At 44.7% G+C, this 13,738-nt stretch overlaps 1 protein-coding gene across 5 annotated transcripts in view; it reads right to left on the bottom strand.

Moving 5' to 3' along the window:
• Positions 1-13,738, bottom strand: part of armt1 (acidic residue methyltransferase 1) — a 167,068-nt gene that overhangs the window by 152,367 nt on the left and 963 nt on the right. For 4 of the 5 annotated variants that reach the window (XM_069932289.1, XM_069932290.1, XM_069932291.1 and 1 more), the window contains exons 2-3: positions 13,096-13,203; positions 7,576-7,636 (exon numbers count right to left, since the gene is read on the bottom strand). The gene's annotated coding sequence lies outside the window, so the exon portion shown is untranslated. Of the gene's footprint in view, positions 1-7,575; positions 7,637-9,870; positions 9,980-13,095; positions 13,204-13,738 lie in introns of those variants that run through there. The other variant, XM_069932293.1, reaches the window with a different exon arrangement.

Raw genomic sequence — 13,738 nt, 5'->3', positions numbered from 1 at the left:
GTTGACCACACATGTCAAACTCTGGCCCAGATGTGGCCTACTCTGCAGCGAGAGTAATGTCACCCCCACCATCCTCCCCCTTCATTGCACATCCTTCCTCATTGTAATACGAGAAATTGTAACACGAGAAGTCTGTCGATGTCATCAGCCGGCAAGCCAGTTGGAAGGCTCCCCGCACAACCAGTCACTTCTCCCACCTGTCGAGCGGTGCGGCGGATTGGCGAGCACCTGTGGTTTCCTGTTGGCACGATGGGCATGGCAGGCTGCGCACGGCCCCCGGGCAGCGCGAGCTCCGCGCGACTGGCACCGGATGGCCCTTCCACAGTGCGAGTGGACTTCTCCCGGTCGCCACGGCCTTCAGCGCTTGCACCCGCGCGGACCCCAGGGACGGCTGGTTCGGCCCTGCACGTGAAGAGAGAGATGGTGGCTGTCTGCAAAGGCTGATCAGCAGCGCGCTGGGCCTGAGTGGGTGGGTAAGCAAGGGTGGGCAGAGGGTGTAGGTGAGGAGTAATGGGCAGGGGAAGTTATGGTGGTGAGAGGGGCAGTTAGAGGGAGGGATGAGTAGGAGGGGTGGATAAGGAAGAGGTAAAAGGGGAGGGGCAGGGCGAGTAGGGGAGGGGTGATTAGAGGGTGAGAGACAGATAGAGGGAGGAACAAGTTGAGGGGAGAGGCAGTAGAGGGGCGTGTATAGGATGGGGTGGGTAGAGGCAGAGTGAGAGGAGTTTGGGGTGAGTAGAGGTTGGGTAAAGGACTGGTCAGGTAGAGGGATGGTGGGTCGAGGGTGAATAGAGGCTAGAGCCTGAGGAGTGAGCAGGAAATGCTGAGTCCTGATGCAGGCCAAAATGGACACAGCCTGTGTATGCTGACTACATCTCCACAGGGACCAAATAGGTTTCCCTCAGGTCAAGCAAAGGGTGAACTTGAGCTACCTACTCCTGACCTGTAACATTATCCTCCTAAAGTTATATCCTAAAGTTTAACATTACATATGTTGAAAGAAGAGAAAACATGCAGATGTTGTTGAAAAATTTCAATAAATATTTAGTTCAGCCCTCGACTTAGTCCAAGTTTTTAATTTTGGCCCTCCGTGAATTTGAGTTTGAAACCCCTGATGTTGACCATTAAATTAGCTACAGGACACATGATTAATTTAGGGACACAGCTAGTTGTGGAGTGAAAGTTTTCAAACTCAAGAGTGGTCCAGGTGCAACTGATATCTTAGTTGCTTAAGGTGGTATGTGAGTGGAAAGGAAACGTATGTGCAGTTTCGTAACTCCAAAGGAAATGGGCCAATGACAATTTTTCTCAAGCAAAATATTTCAGTAACAATTGGGTCTAGAGCAGTGATTCTCAACGTTCCCTTCCCACTCACATACCACCTTAAGCAATCCCTTACTAATCACAGAGCACCAATGGCATAGGGATTATTTAAAGTGGTATGTGAGTGTAAAGAAAATGGTTGAGAACCACTGCATTAGTGAATGCCCTGAAATGACAGTCAGATACAAGAGCACCCACTGTCTGAAATCCCACTGCAATTTACTAATGCGATTAAAAATGTTAGAGGGAAATTTCAAAAAAAAATGTTTGGTTCAAAATGTATGGCATCACTTGTCTTTTGATGCTGGAACTAATCCAAACAGATTTTTCCACTAATTAGAGAATCAGTAATTGAGATGATTTGGAAGAGATTAAAGAGTTGCATTTATATAATTTATAGAATATTTGGAGACCACTCAGGCCATCAACTCTTTTCTGGTGTTGATGCTCCATGCATGTCTCTTCTTACCTCATTAATTGTTCTACTCAGTGTCCAGTTGCGCAGTGATTGGTTGAAAATTCATCTCTGGATCAGCAGCTTTTGGCAAAGCAGCATGTCAAACCATCATCCAGTACCAATCTCAAGGTGGACAGATCCATTGCCATGACTTGAAAGAGGAGATCAGACAACTTCCCAATGTTGTGGACAAAGCTCAGCTCTCAGCCAAGGAGGGTGCAAAGATCATTGGCAAATCCCCCCAGCAATCTCTCACCACTTCTGGCACTACTCTGGGGTATATCCCACATGGTCCAGGGGATCTATCTATCTGAATGTTTTTCAGAAGATTCACCACTTCCTCTTTCATAACTTCGACATGCTCCAGCACATCATATTCACCAAGGTCCCTCTCCCTGGTGAACATTAAAACATTCATTTAGAACCATCCCTGGCCCCCTTCTAGTTCTCATAAGGACTTGGGTTCCTTCTTGTCTATATTATAATCCTGATGAGCCATTCCTGCCTTTTGTTTCCATGGCCTTGTGTATACTATTAGTTGTCCCACCTCTCTGGTAAACCACAGTTCCTTTATCCAACTATATTTTTGCTGTCTCAGTGGGACAAATCTATCCAGGATACCATGCAAGTGGTTCCTAAACATCCTCCAAATTACTTCTGTTTTTCCCCTAAAAACATGTTCCCAATTTATACTCCAAAGTCCCTTTGTAATTAGACCTTCCCCAATTTAATACTGTCCCATTTAGTCTCTTTTTATCCTTCTCCATAGCTATGCTAAAGTTCAGGGAATTGTGGACACTGTCTCCAAAATACTCACCCACCAAGAGGTCTGTCACCTGACCAGGTTCACTGACCAGTACTAGATCCAGTATGGCCTCTCCTCTAGTTTCTTGTCCACACGTTGTGTCAGGAATTCTTCTTGGTCACACCTGACAAATTTTGGTCCATCTAATTTTTTTTGCACTAAGTAGGTGCCAATCAACCTTTTTCCGTCTTCTACCCTCAATGATTCAGTAGACGATCCCTCCACAACATCCTCCCTTTCTGCAGCTGTGATGTTATCCCTGATTAGCAATGCCACAACCTCCTTCCTTTTCCTTTTGCCTCCCTCTCTATTCCTCTTGAAACATCTGAACTCTGGTAACTGTATCAGCCAATCCTGTCCTTGCAACAATTTTCTGTAATGACCACAATATCCATGCTGATCCATGCTCTAAGATCATCACCTTTATTCTTAATACTTCTCACATTGAAGTACACACATTTCTATCTATCCAACCTACTGCATTTATGCTCAATCCACTGCTTGTCCTTCCTTGTCATTGCACACATTTACCTTTCCACCAACTGCTTCAATATTTGACCCAACACTATGGTTCCCATCCCCCTGCCTCCTGCAACATCTCTAGCAAATCTGCCCACAAGGATATTGGTCCTGGGTGGGGGGTTGGGTATTACATTCTCCTCCACATGTCCATCCATTAAAGTCATAGATACCCCCACTGATCAGCACAAATGTATGTTTAAGCCATTAGTAGTGGCAGCATAACTTGTAGTCAGTATAGTTCCTAGATCTGTGAACTGGCCGCTCCTGGTAGAGCCCCTCATTCTACATTGAAGGTGTTTCGCAAAAAACTTAGCTAATGATTACAATACAAATTATGATGTCAGCTACCAGGATATGAGGATTGAAAGAAAATGGTCTGTGATCAGAATTTTACAAATGATTGACACATGACAACAGAAAGAAATCAGATGGGTTTGTCTTAAAATGTACCCAAATATAACACCATTAAACAGGAAAAGATGCTCTGGTCAATTCTGTCTACCCTCATAATATAAACAATCATTCAAAACCACAAGACCTTTGGAGCAAGCCAAAAATATTTTAAAAACTAGGCAAATTAGCCAAAGTCTTGGATAATCTTCCCTAGGCAATTGATACTAGTCCAGGAGACAGATCTAGCTTTGATAATTCAACACACAGGAGTGAAAGTGTACCAAGACTTATTTTGTTATCAGATCACAGATGGAAGAATTTACTCCAGTGATAAGCTTTTTACATATTGGCACTAGTTAGAATCCATCTGCTCTGGTTCAACCACACAACCAAGCAATAAAGGGAAAATAAGCAGATTGTGTGGATAACTAATGACTTTTGTCAAATTATTTTATGCTAGAGGCAATACTGAAATTTTGGGTAGAAGCAAATATTAACCTGCTATACTTGAATAACTTGATGTTGCTAATACCACACAGAAGCAATGAACTTCCCAGTTTTCTATATTGATGGCCTTCCCATGCTTACATGCTTAGCTCTTTTGCAGCATGAAGCATGTTGGGTAGCGCCACAGATGAAACTACTACCAATGACCCAGATTCAGTTCCTGATCTCTGGTGCTGAGGTCTTGAAGTTTCTTGAGAGCAGTTTCCTCTCATATGCCCCATAGTCATGTGAGTTGATAGGTTAATTGGCTGTCATAAATTGTTGAGGTGAATACTAGAATCTGGGAAACCACACACTATAGCTCAGAGATCCTTCAGCCCATCTTGTCCAATTGACCTGCATGCCTCTCTCATCTATGCGCCCATCTAAATTTTTCTAAAATGTGAAAAATTGAGCCTGCATTCACCACCTCAGTGGCTGCTTATTTCACATTCTTTGCTTGAAGAAGTCCTCCCTAAACATTCTCACCTTTTACCCTTAACCCAGGTCCTCTAGTTTTTGTTACCTCAATGGGAAAAGCCCATTTATATTTACGCCATCTATACCTCATAAATTTGTACACCTCTACCAAATCTCCCCTCATTCTCTGACACTCCAGGGAATAAAATCTAACCTGTTTAACCTTTCTTGTAACAGTTCAGGTCCTAACGACATCCTTGTAAATCTCTGCACTCATTCAAAAATTGATGGTTATGTGGAGAAAATAGGTGACAGGGAAAATGAACAGGGAATGGGATTGGTGCATGAGCCAGAACAGATTTGATGCGCCATTTAACTCTTCCTGCATTTTAAGGAAACCCCTGGCATCCACAATTCAAATAACCTGCAGCCTCAAACAACCCCAAAAAAATTGAGGATAAATGAAAGGAAATTAATAGGTTAAAAAGTGTTTAAAATTGTAAATGTTCTCTGAAGTAGCACATAAACCTTTGATGAAGATGGGAGCAAATAAATATTCAGCCAGCAGAGTGCCTTGGTTGTGCTTTGCTCGTAGCAGCTGTTTAATAACGTTGTGTGAAACAGCAATGGTGTCACCCAGGATGAAGAGCTGGTTGATGCCGCTCGCCATTGGGGTGACTCTCTAAAAAGTATCACCTTACCCCTGTTTTATAAGAGTTGCCCTGGTCAGAGGCTTTATCTGTAAAGGATGGGGTGGGGGGGAGGCATTAATTATCTATAATGCTATTGTTTGTTTTTCAGGCAGCTCCATGATGGAGGAGGAGGAGGATCCTGCACATGCAATGACCAAATGTTTCCAAGGAACATGACTGAAAATATAGTCAAATGCTTGAAGGCTTATATATTCATGCAGGTAAAGTTTATTCAAGTACAGCAGTTTTAAACTGTTTATTCTTAATGCATTGTAATAGTGAGTCTCAAGCAACCGGAAAATCGGCATCTACCAATCTCCAAAGATGCCCGATACCAGGGGTTTTACTGTATCATTGTTTTTCAATACTGAGGTTGGTCAATAGAAATTGTTCTGATTGATGCCACTGATAGCAGTGATTTGCAAGAGGAATCAATGAATGGGAGTTTCTTGGATTCCAGGATATATTTTAATAATACTTCCCAGGATGAAAACAGCTACTCTATTTCAGTCTTTCTACATACACGTTGCATTGGATACGATGCAGTGGCAGAGAGGGAAGAATCCAGAACAAATTCTGTGCACGAAGTGGCAGCAAGATCACACAGGGGTTATGTGAAACAGCCCATTTCAGTCTGGATTGAATTTATTGTTCTTGAACTCTATAATACAAATCAGAGTCCCCAGAAGACATGACGAAAATTGATGACTTTTTATCCATTGATGAACAACCCAAACTTGACCAAGAAGATCAAGCAACTTTGGACCTCCCCTTTTCTTCAAAAGAAATTGAAATCACCAGGGGAAGTTGGTTTCCCGCCAGAATTTTATAGAGAATTTAAGGATCTACTTTTAATCCCTCATCATGAATCATTTTCTACTGCAATAATGACTGATTTATTTAAAAAAAGGGACCCATTTCATTACTAAACTCAAGATTACAAATTGATTTCTAAGGCCCTGGCTAACAGGCTTGGCCAATACCTGCCAAAATAAATAAATTAGACCAGCGCGGCTTTATTCTGAAACATCGGTCAGCCAACAACCTACATAGGCTATTCAGTATTATCCACTATGTAAAGTCTAAGGTTGAACCGAGTGTTGCTGTGGATCTGGATACTGAGAAAGCCTTTGACAGGTTGGAACAGCTGTATTCATCTGGAGTCTTGGCCAAGCTCAGATTTGAGTTAAAACTCTTTATTATAAACCCAAAGCTAGGGTCACCACTAATGGAGAGATCTCGGCAGTTTCCTTTCAGCAGATCAAGTCGACAGGGTTGCCCCTCATCTCTAGGACTTTTTGTCTTGGATACTGAGCCCTTGGCAGAGGCAATTAGTCAAGACCCAGAGATAAAGGGTTTTATGATGGGCCAGATAAGCCACAAAATTAATCTTATGGCAGACGACATAATCCTATATTTAACAGATCCGATCAATTTCCTCACTAAATTAGATTCTATTAAAATCTTATGAAGTTTCAGGATACAAGGTGAACTGGGGAAAAAGTTAAATCTTCCCACTAACAAATTTTGATCACACTACCACTGAACAAATCCATTCAATGGCCCTCAGGTGGCATCACATACCTTGCAATAATGGTGAAAGATGATCTTCAGAATTTATACAAACTCAATTACCTCCTGCTATTTAGTAAAATTGAAGATTTGAGTAGATGGATGAATTTGCCCATCATTCTAATTGGCAGGGTCAACTGTGTAAAGATTAATATATTGCCATGATTGGAGTACCTTTTCCAGTCCTTGCCCATTCCACTACATCAAACCTTTTGTTAAACCCTTAATAAGCATGTTAGGAAATTTATTTGGGATGGTAAGGTACCTAGAATATCCAAGGAAAAGTTAGGTTAGGAGGCATCCGGTTGCCTAGTTTCAAAACGAATTATTTGGCAGCCCAAATGAGATTAATTTCTTCATTTTTTTGAGGGGGACAATAACCCCTCCAGGGTAAAAATTGTATTTCACTCTCTAAAAGAGGTATAGAATGATTTAATGTATAAATGGAATTTCCAGAATTCTAGCCAGCAGAACAGACAACCCCATTTAAAAACACTTGGTTAAAATATGGGGAAGACATGTGGAGGCTCTGGACTGAAAAGAGAATGGTCAATGAAGACACCTTTAAGGCAAAATGAACATACCCATAACTTTGAACAATAAAATTTTGGAAACCTGGTATCATAAGGAGATACTGTGGCAGCACACAACGAGGCAGGCAAACCGGCCCCACTTTTAATCCATGCGGTGGGGCAGCCGGCCAAAATGGCACCATCGGGGGTTTCCTTCTTAGCACAGGGCTCAGAAGCTCACGCTGGGGGACCATGTGACACCCAGGTGACGTCAGTGCCCCCCAGCGCGCTCAGCCAGGTTCGGGCTGGGGGTATTGTTATGAAAAAGGACTTTTCATCTCATTTGAACAGATAAGGAAGAAATATGACTTGTCCAATAAGATCTTTTTTTGTTACCTTCAGTTGCAATCTTTCCTTAGGACCAGTTTGGACCCTGAAATGACTCTACTGGGACTCACTGAAAAGAAGAAAGTACTCCATGAAGGAAATGTATACATGTTTATTTCGAGAATGTACTTTTTATTGAGTGAGAGTCCAAAGATAGGTTTGCGCAAGTCTAGGGTGTGATGGGAGTCAGACCTAGACACAACAATTGACGAACAACTCTGGTCAGATCTGTATCAGGGAAGTATGTTGGCTACTATCAATGCCAGGAATAGATTGGTCCATTATAATTTTCGCCATCAACTTTACCTCACCCCACAGAAATTACACCAATATAAACCTGAATTATCAGGTACATTTTATGTGTGGTGTAAAGGTTGGTTCCTTTTTACATTCTACCTGGCTTTGCACAAAGGTGAGGCCCATCTGGTATGACCTCTGTGACATCCTAACCAAGATCATGGGAGTCACCTTCCCAGTAGATCAAAGCTTTGTCTCTTGGGGAAACTTTATCATAGTTGGTAGATGACTAATTTTCAAACTAAATTCACAGAAATTGCCTTATGTGTGGCCAGTAGATGACTAATTCTCAAACTAAATTCATAGAAATTGCCTTATGTGTGGCCTGGAAATGCATACCAGTAACATGGAAATCTGACTCCCATCAGTATCTAATAGCCTGAAGTTGCCTGGGATTGTCTGATCTTGGAAGCTAAGCAGGCTCATGACTGGTCAGTATTTGGAGGGGCGCTGGGCAAAGCATCAACTCTCTGTCTGCCTTACAGTAGACAAAAGTTGAATTTCATGTATGTTACATTCTAAATATTACCTGACAATAATGGGACCTTTATCCATCATGGATAGGTGGTCTTTAGAGATGATAGCTGCATCCCACATGAAAAGGTCATATACAATCTCAGGAATGGATACAACTTCTTCCTAAAAATCTGGCAGCCTTATTTCGAGCATATAGGTACTTCATTGGCGCCAATATAGGGTTACAATCACTACTGGCTCGCCAGTAGACATCTGTAAAGATTTTTAAACTGTAGTATTATCATGTCTCCATGTTTTACTGTTTATTTTTCTTCATTCTTTCTCTGTTTAATAGGACGTATAGAGGGGAGGGGTGAAGGAAGGGGTTCTCTTGATGTTTTGTATGATTGTTAAATACATTTAAAATGATAAATAAAATATTACACGTGGGTTTTCATGTGGATATTCCATTTTACAGGGACAGAACAGGATGGAGGGAAATAAAAGAGGCAAAAAGGGGAGTAAATTCCTGTGATGGGGTGCAACTCCCACAGCGATAGGGGTAAGCAACTTCCACTGGAATGCTTTTGCTTTTTCATTTGAAAGCTTAGTCTCAAAAGGCATTTTTTCCCCATGTACAATAAAAACTCAACTAAGACTGGTGTATATGCAAGTCTATCACCTGCTTTATGAATCCTAGGATAGCCCTTAGCCTATTTGGAATATAAAACACTGGGGTAAAGAAACAGTGGAGAGGCAAATATCGTTCTGATCTTGTGTCAAACTTGTGATGGACAATTCAGCTTGTATAACTTTGCTTAGGTTGCAGTTCTAATTATGAACATAGGCACAGAATTTGTGACAGAAAACATCACTGTTAATTCTTCCCATGTCAACATCTCTTCCATGCCATGCCCCACATAGGTCATTATTTACTCACTCACTGTTGAACACTATTGTGTCAGTAATGCAGAACCACAAGAACTTTAATTACATTTGCAAATGGGGCCAACACCATTTTCCCTCCACTGCCTAAATCTCACTGGGCAGGAAAGTATTGACTGTGTTGGAGAATATACAGCATTTTACAGTGAAACTCACAACATTCACTTGTCTTTAAAAATTATACCTACATCAGTGAATTATCTGAAATAGCTCCAGAGGGAGCAAGGTGATATCACTACTTCTCTCTAGTGCCTGCCTGTGTTTTAATATGGTTTCAAACTACTGGCCAAAGGCACATTGATGAAATGTATATTTTGTGCATGGACCTCAATGACATGAGCAGTGGGATGAGTGTTATGATCAGCACATTAGATTTCTGCGACACCTACATCACAAAATGTTTCCATCCTGCTACCCCCTTGAACAGCACTCAAAGCCGAGCAAAGGGAATCTGCGTTTTCCAACGATGATCTCCACCAGCCAACCTCTTTACACTAAATATTGCTGGATCACATCATAAAGGGAAGCAGGTTTTCTAAGCTGATCTCTTTGAAGAAGAGACCTCTTTGAAGAAGGGCTCAGCCCCAAAATTTTATACATCTTTACCTCATATGGACACTGTAAGACCCGCCAAGTTCTTCCAGCATTTTCACAAACTCAACAGTTTTCGTAATGTCCATAGGAGATAAAGATACACGACCAACATTTAGACCTGAACCCAAGGTAAGAGCAAAACACAGGCAGGCACTAGAATAAAAGGCTGAGGGGGGGGGGGGGGGGAGGGGGGAGATGGGCAGATCAGCCGGGGGGTGAGATGGGCAGATCAGCCGGGGGGGTGAGATGGGCAGATCAGCCGGGGGGGTGAGATGGGCAGATCAGCCGGGGGGGTGAGATGGGCAGATCAGCCGGGGGGGTGAGATGGGCAGATCAGCCGGGGGGTGAGATGGGCAGATCAGCCGGGGGGGTGAGATGGGCAGATCAGCCGGGGGGGTGAGATGGGCAGATCAGCCGGGGGGGTGAGATGGGCAGATCAGCCGGGGGGGTGAGATGGGCAGATCAGCCGGGGGGGTGAGATGGGCAGATCAGCCGGGGGGTGAGATGGGCAGATCAGCCGGGGGGGTGAGATGGGCAGATCAGCCGGGGGGTGAGATGGGCAGATCAGCCGGGGGGTGAGATGGGCAGATCAGCCGGGGGGGTGAGATGGGCAGATCAGCCGGGGGGGTGAGATGGGCAGATCAGCCGGGGGGGTGAGATGGGCAGATCAGCCGGGGGGGTGAGATGGGCAGATCAGCCGGGGGGGTGAGATGGGCAGATCAGCCGGGGGGGTGAGATGGGCAGATCAGCCGGGGGGGTGAGATGGGCAGATCAGCCGGGGGGGTGAGATGGGCAGATCAGCCGGGGGGGTGAGATGGGCAGATCAGCCGGGGGGGTGAGATGGGCAGATCAGCCGGGGGGGTGAGATGGGCAGATCAGCCGGGGGGGTGAGATGGGCAGATCAGCCGGGGGGGTGAGATGGGCAGATCAGCCGGGGGGGTGAGATGGGCAGATCAGCCGGGGGGGTGAGATGGGCAGATCAGCCGGGGGGGTGAGATGGGCAGATCAGCCGGGGGGGTGAGATGGGCAGATCAGCCGGGGGGGTGAGATGGGCAGATCAGCCGGGGGGGTGAGATGGGCAGATCAGCCAGGGAGGGAGATGGGCAGATCAGGCATGAGGATGAACACAGGCCAGCAGACAAAAGTTAATAATTGGACATGGATAGGAAGACAGGAAAGGCAGGCAAGCATTGATTGGGGGAGGGGGTTGCTTTGTGAATACAGATCTGGAGGAAAGGAGAAATAGGGATAATAGAAGGGGAAGAGACGGGGGAGGGAGGGCGTGTTAAACAGAAACCAGAGGTCAATCTTAATCATAACTGGTTAGTTTGCCAGACGGAATACGGGGTGTTGCTCATTCAATTTGCAGGTGGTCTCAGTTTGGCAGTGCACGAGACCATGGACTAAAATGGAAATGGGTTACCACTGGGAGATCCTGCTATTGCGGCAGACAGAGCAAAGGTGCTGACTGAAGTGTTCTGCCAGCCTGCATCCAATGCAGAGGAGACTACAGAAGAAGAATGAAGGGATATTTAATAGAGGTATTTAAAATTATGAGAGGAATAGACAGAGTAAATGTAGAGAGGCTTTTTCCACGGAGGGTAGAAGAGATACAAACCAGAGGACATGGGTTAAGGGCAAAAGGAGAAAAGATTAGGAGGAACATGAGGAGAACTTCTTTGCACAGTGAGTGGAGGGATTGTGGAATGGTGAGAGTGGTGAATGATGGCTCAATTTTAACATTTAGAAGAATTTGGACAAGAACATGATGGGAGAGGAATGGAGGGCTATGGACTAGGTGCAGGTCAGTGGAACTAGGCAAAAAAATAAAATAGTTTGTCACAGACTAGAAGGGCCGAAGGAGCCTGTTTCTGTGCTGTAATGTCCTATGCTTCTAGGAGCACTAGATGCCATAGATGACCTCTGCTGATTCACAAGTGAAGTGTTGCTTCACTGGAAAGGACTATTTGGGGTCCGAATGGTGGTGAGGGAGGAGGTGTAGGCATAAGTGGAGCACTTCTTGCGGTCTCAGGAACAGGTATGTAACAAAGGGACAGATGGTGGGAAGAGGAGTGGGTGAGGGAGTCACAGAAGTAGTGTGTTCGTTGGTGGGATCATGTAATAGCTGGTGGGGGTTGTATGTTTGATGTGGAGAGTGGGACAGGTCAATAAAAAAGGTGATAATTGGTCATGGACAGGCAAGGCCCCTTAACTCTTGCTCCACTTTATTGACATCTACTTTGATGATGCCTCATGCACCCATGATTAGCTTGTCAACTTTATCGACTTTGCTGTCAATTTCCATTCGAACCTCAAATTCTCTGTCTCCATCTCAGGTGACAAATTCTCTAGACATTCTCTATAAAAACCCACCAACTCCCAGATACTCAATTACATTTCTTCACATCCTGCCCCCTGCAAGGATTCCATTCCTTTCTTGCAATTTCTCTATCGCATCTGCTCCCAGGCCAAGGTCATCCCTGTGAGATCATTTGCGATCACCTCCTTCTTAAAAAAGTGACTTTCCCCTCTACACCTTCTGCAGAAAATGCCTTCTCTGTGACTCCCTCACCCACTCCTTCCTTCCAAAATGCCCCCTTGGCATCTTCCCCTTTGACCATAGCAGATGCTCTACTTGTACCCACATCTCCTTCCTCACAACAAGTCAGGGCCCCAGTCCTTTCACTTGAAGCATCACTTCACTTGTGAATCTGCAGGGACAGGGGTCATTATCTGCATCCAGTGCTCTTACATTGGAAAGAATGGATGCAGTTGGGTGATCGCTTCATTCAGCACCTTACCTCTGTCCACCACAATAGCAGGGATCTCTCAGTGCAACCCATTTCAATTTCCCAGCCTTATCCCATGCTGAGATGTCTGTCCATTCACTTCCAGACTGAGACCACCCACAAACTGGAGGGACCATATATTCTGTGTGGGCACCCTCCAACCAGATGGCATTAACTTCAACTTCTCCAGGTTTCTGTGAGCCAACCCCTCCCTTTCCTCATTCCCCCCTCCCAGTTTCTCCCCTTCCCCTATCTCCTTTCCTCCAGCTCTTCATTCAGAGCCACTCCCATCCTTCCACCAAGTCTCACCTTTCCTCCTATCCATGTCCAATTATGTCTGTTGGCCTGTCCTTTCTTCCCTGCTCCCCAGCCTTTTTATTCAGGTGCCTGCCTGCAGCCCTTGAAGAACGAAGGGCTCAGGTGAGAAATGTTGGTTATACATCTTTACCTCCTGCGAAGCTGCAAGGCCTGCTGAGTTCCTCCAGCATTTTTGCTTTTGCCACAATCACAGCATCTGCAGACTCGTGCTTCACTCCCTGTCAACGTGTTACTTGCGCTGAAAAATAAAAGAAGCCATTTCAAAGGACCAGAACATAAAATTCTGCAACATCAATTCCGCTCCATAAATTAAACGTAATTGAAAGAGAGAAGGAGGGGGTGGGTGAACTGTAACCGACTCGTGCTGAATGCAATGCACCCAACACACTTAGCAATTTGAAGTGCCTGACTCTACTCCTTTCCCCCTACCATGCTTAAAATGTGATCGCCTCGCTGCCATATTCGGGAAGCATACTACCGAATGACCTTGGATTACTGCTGCCGGCTGGAGTGCGGGCTCTACTTTTCCAAAAGAGAATGCTGCATGTATAAAGAGGCAGAACTCAGAAGGAAGTTAACTTTTTTCCTTCCTTCCCCCTTGTAGAAAACACGTTTAAAAGTTTGGCTTAAAAGTTAAAGGTTTGGGTAAAAATTAAAAGGGACATTCGGTGAACCGGCAGGGAAAGGGTGGGGAGAGCAGGTCGGTGCATTGCAGCAGGAATGTGGCTCCGGTAGAGGAATGGGACACAAAAACCACCGGGTTGGGTGACCCG

Source organism: Narcine bancroftii, chromosome 4, assembly GCF_036971445.1.
Source record: "Narcine bancroftii isolate sNarBan1 chromosome 4, sNarBan1.hap1, whole genome shotgun sequence".
Taxonomy (NCBI): Eukaryota; Metazoa; Chordata; class Chondrichthyes; order Torpediniformes; family Narcinidae; genus Narcine; species Narcine bancroftii.
This window is presented reverse-complemented; position numbering and strand designations above follow the sequence as displayed.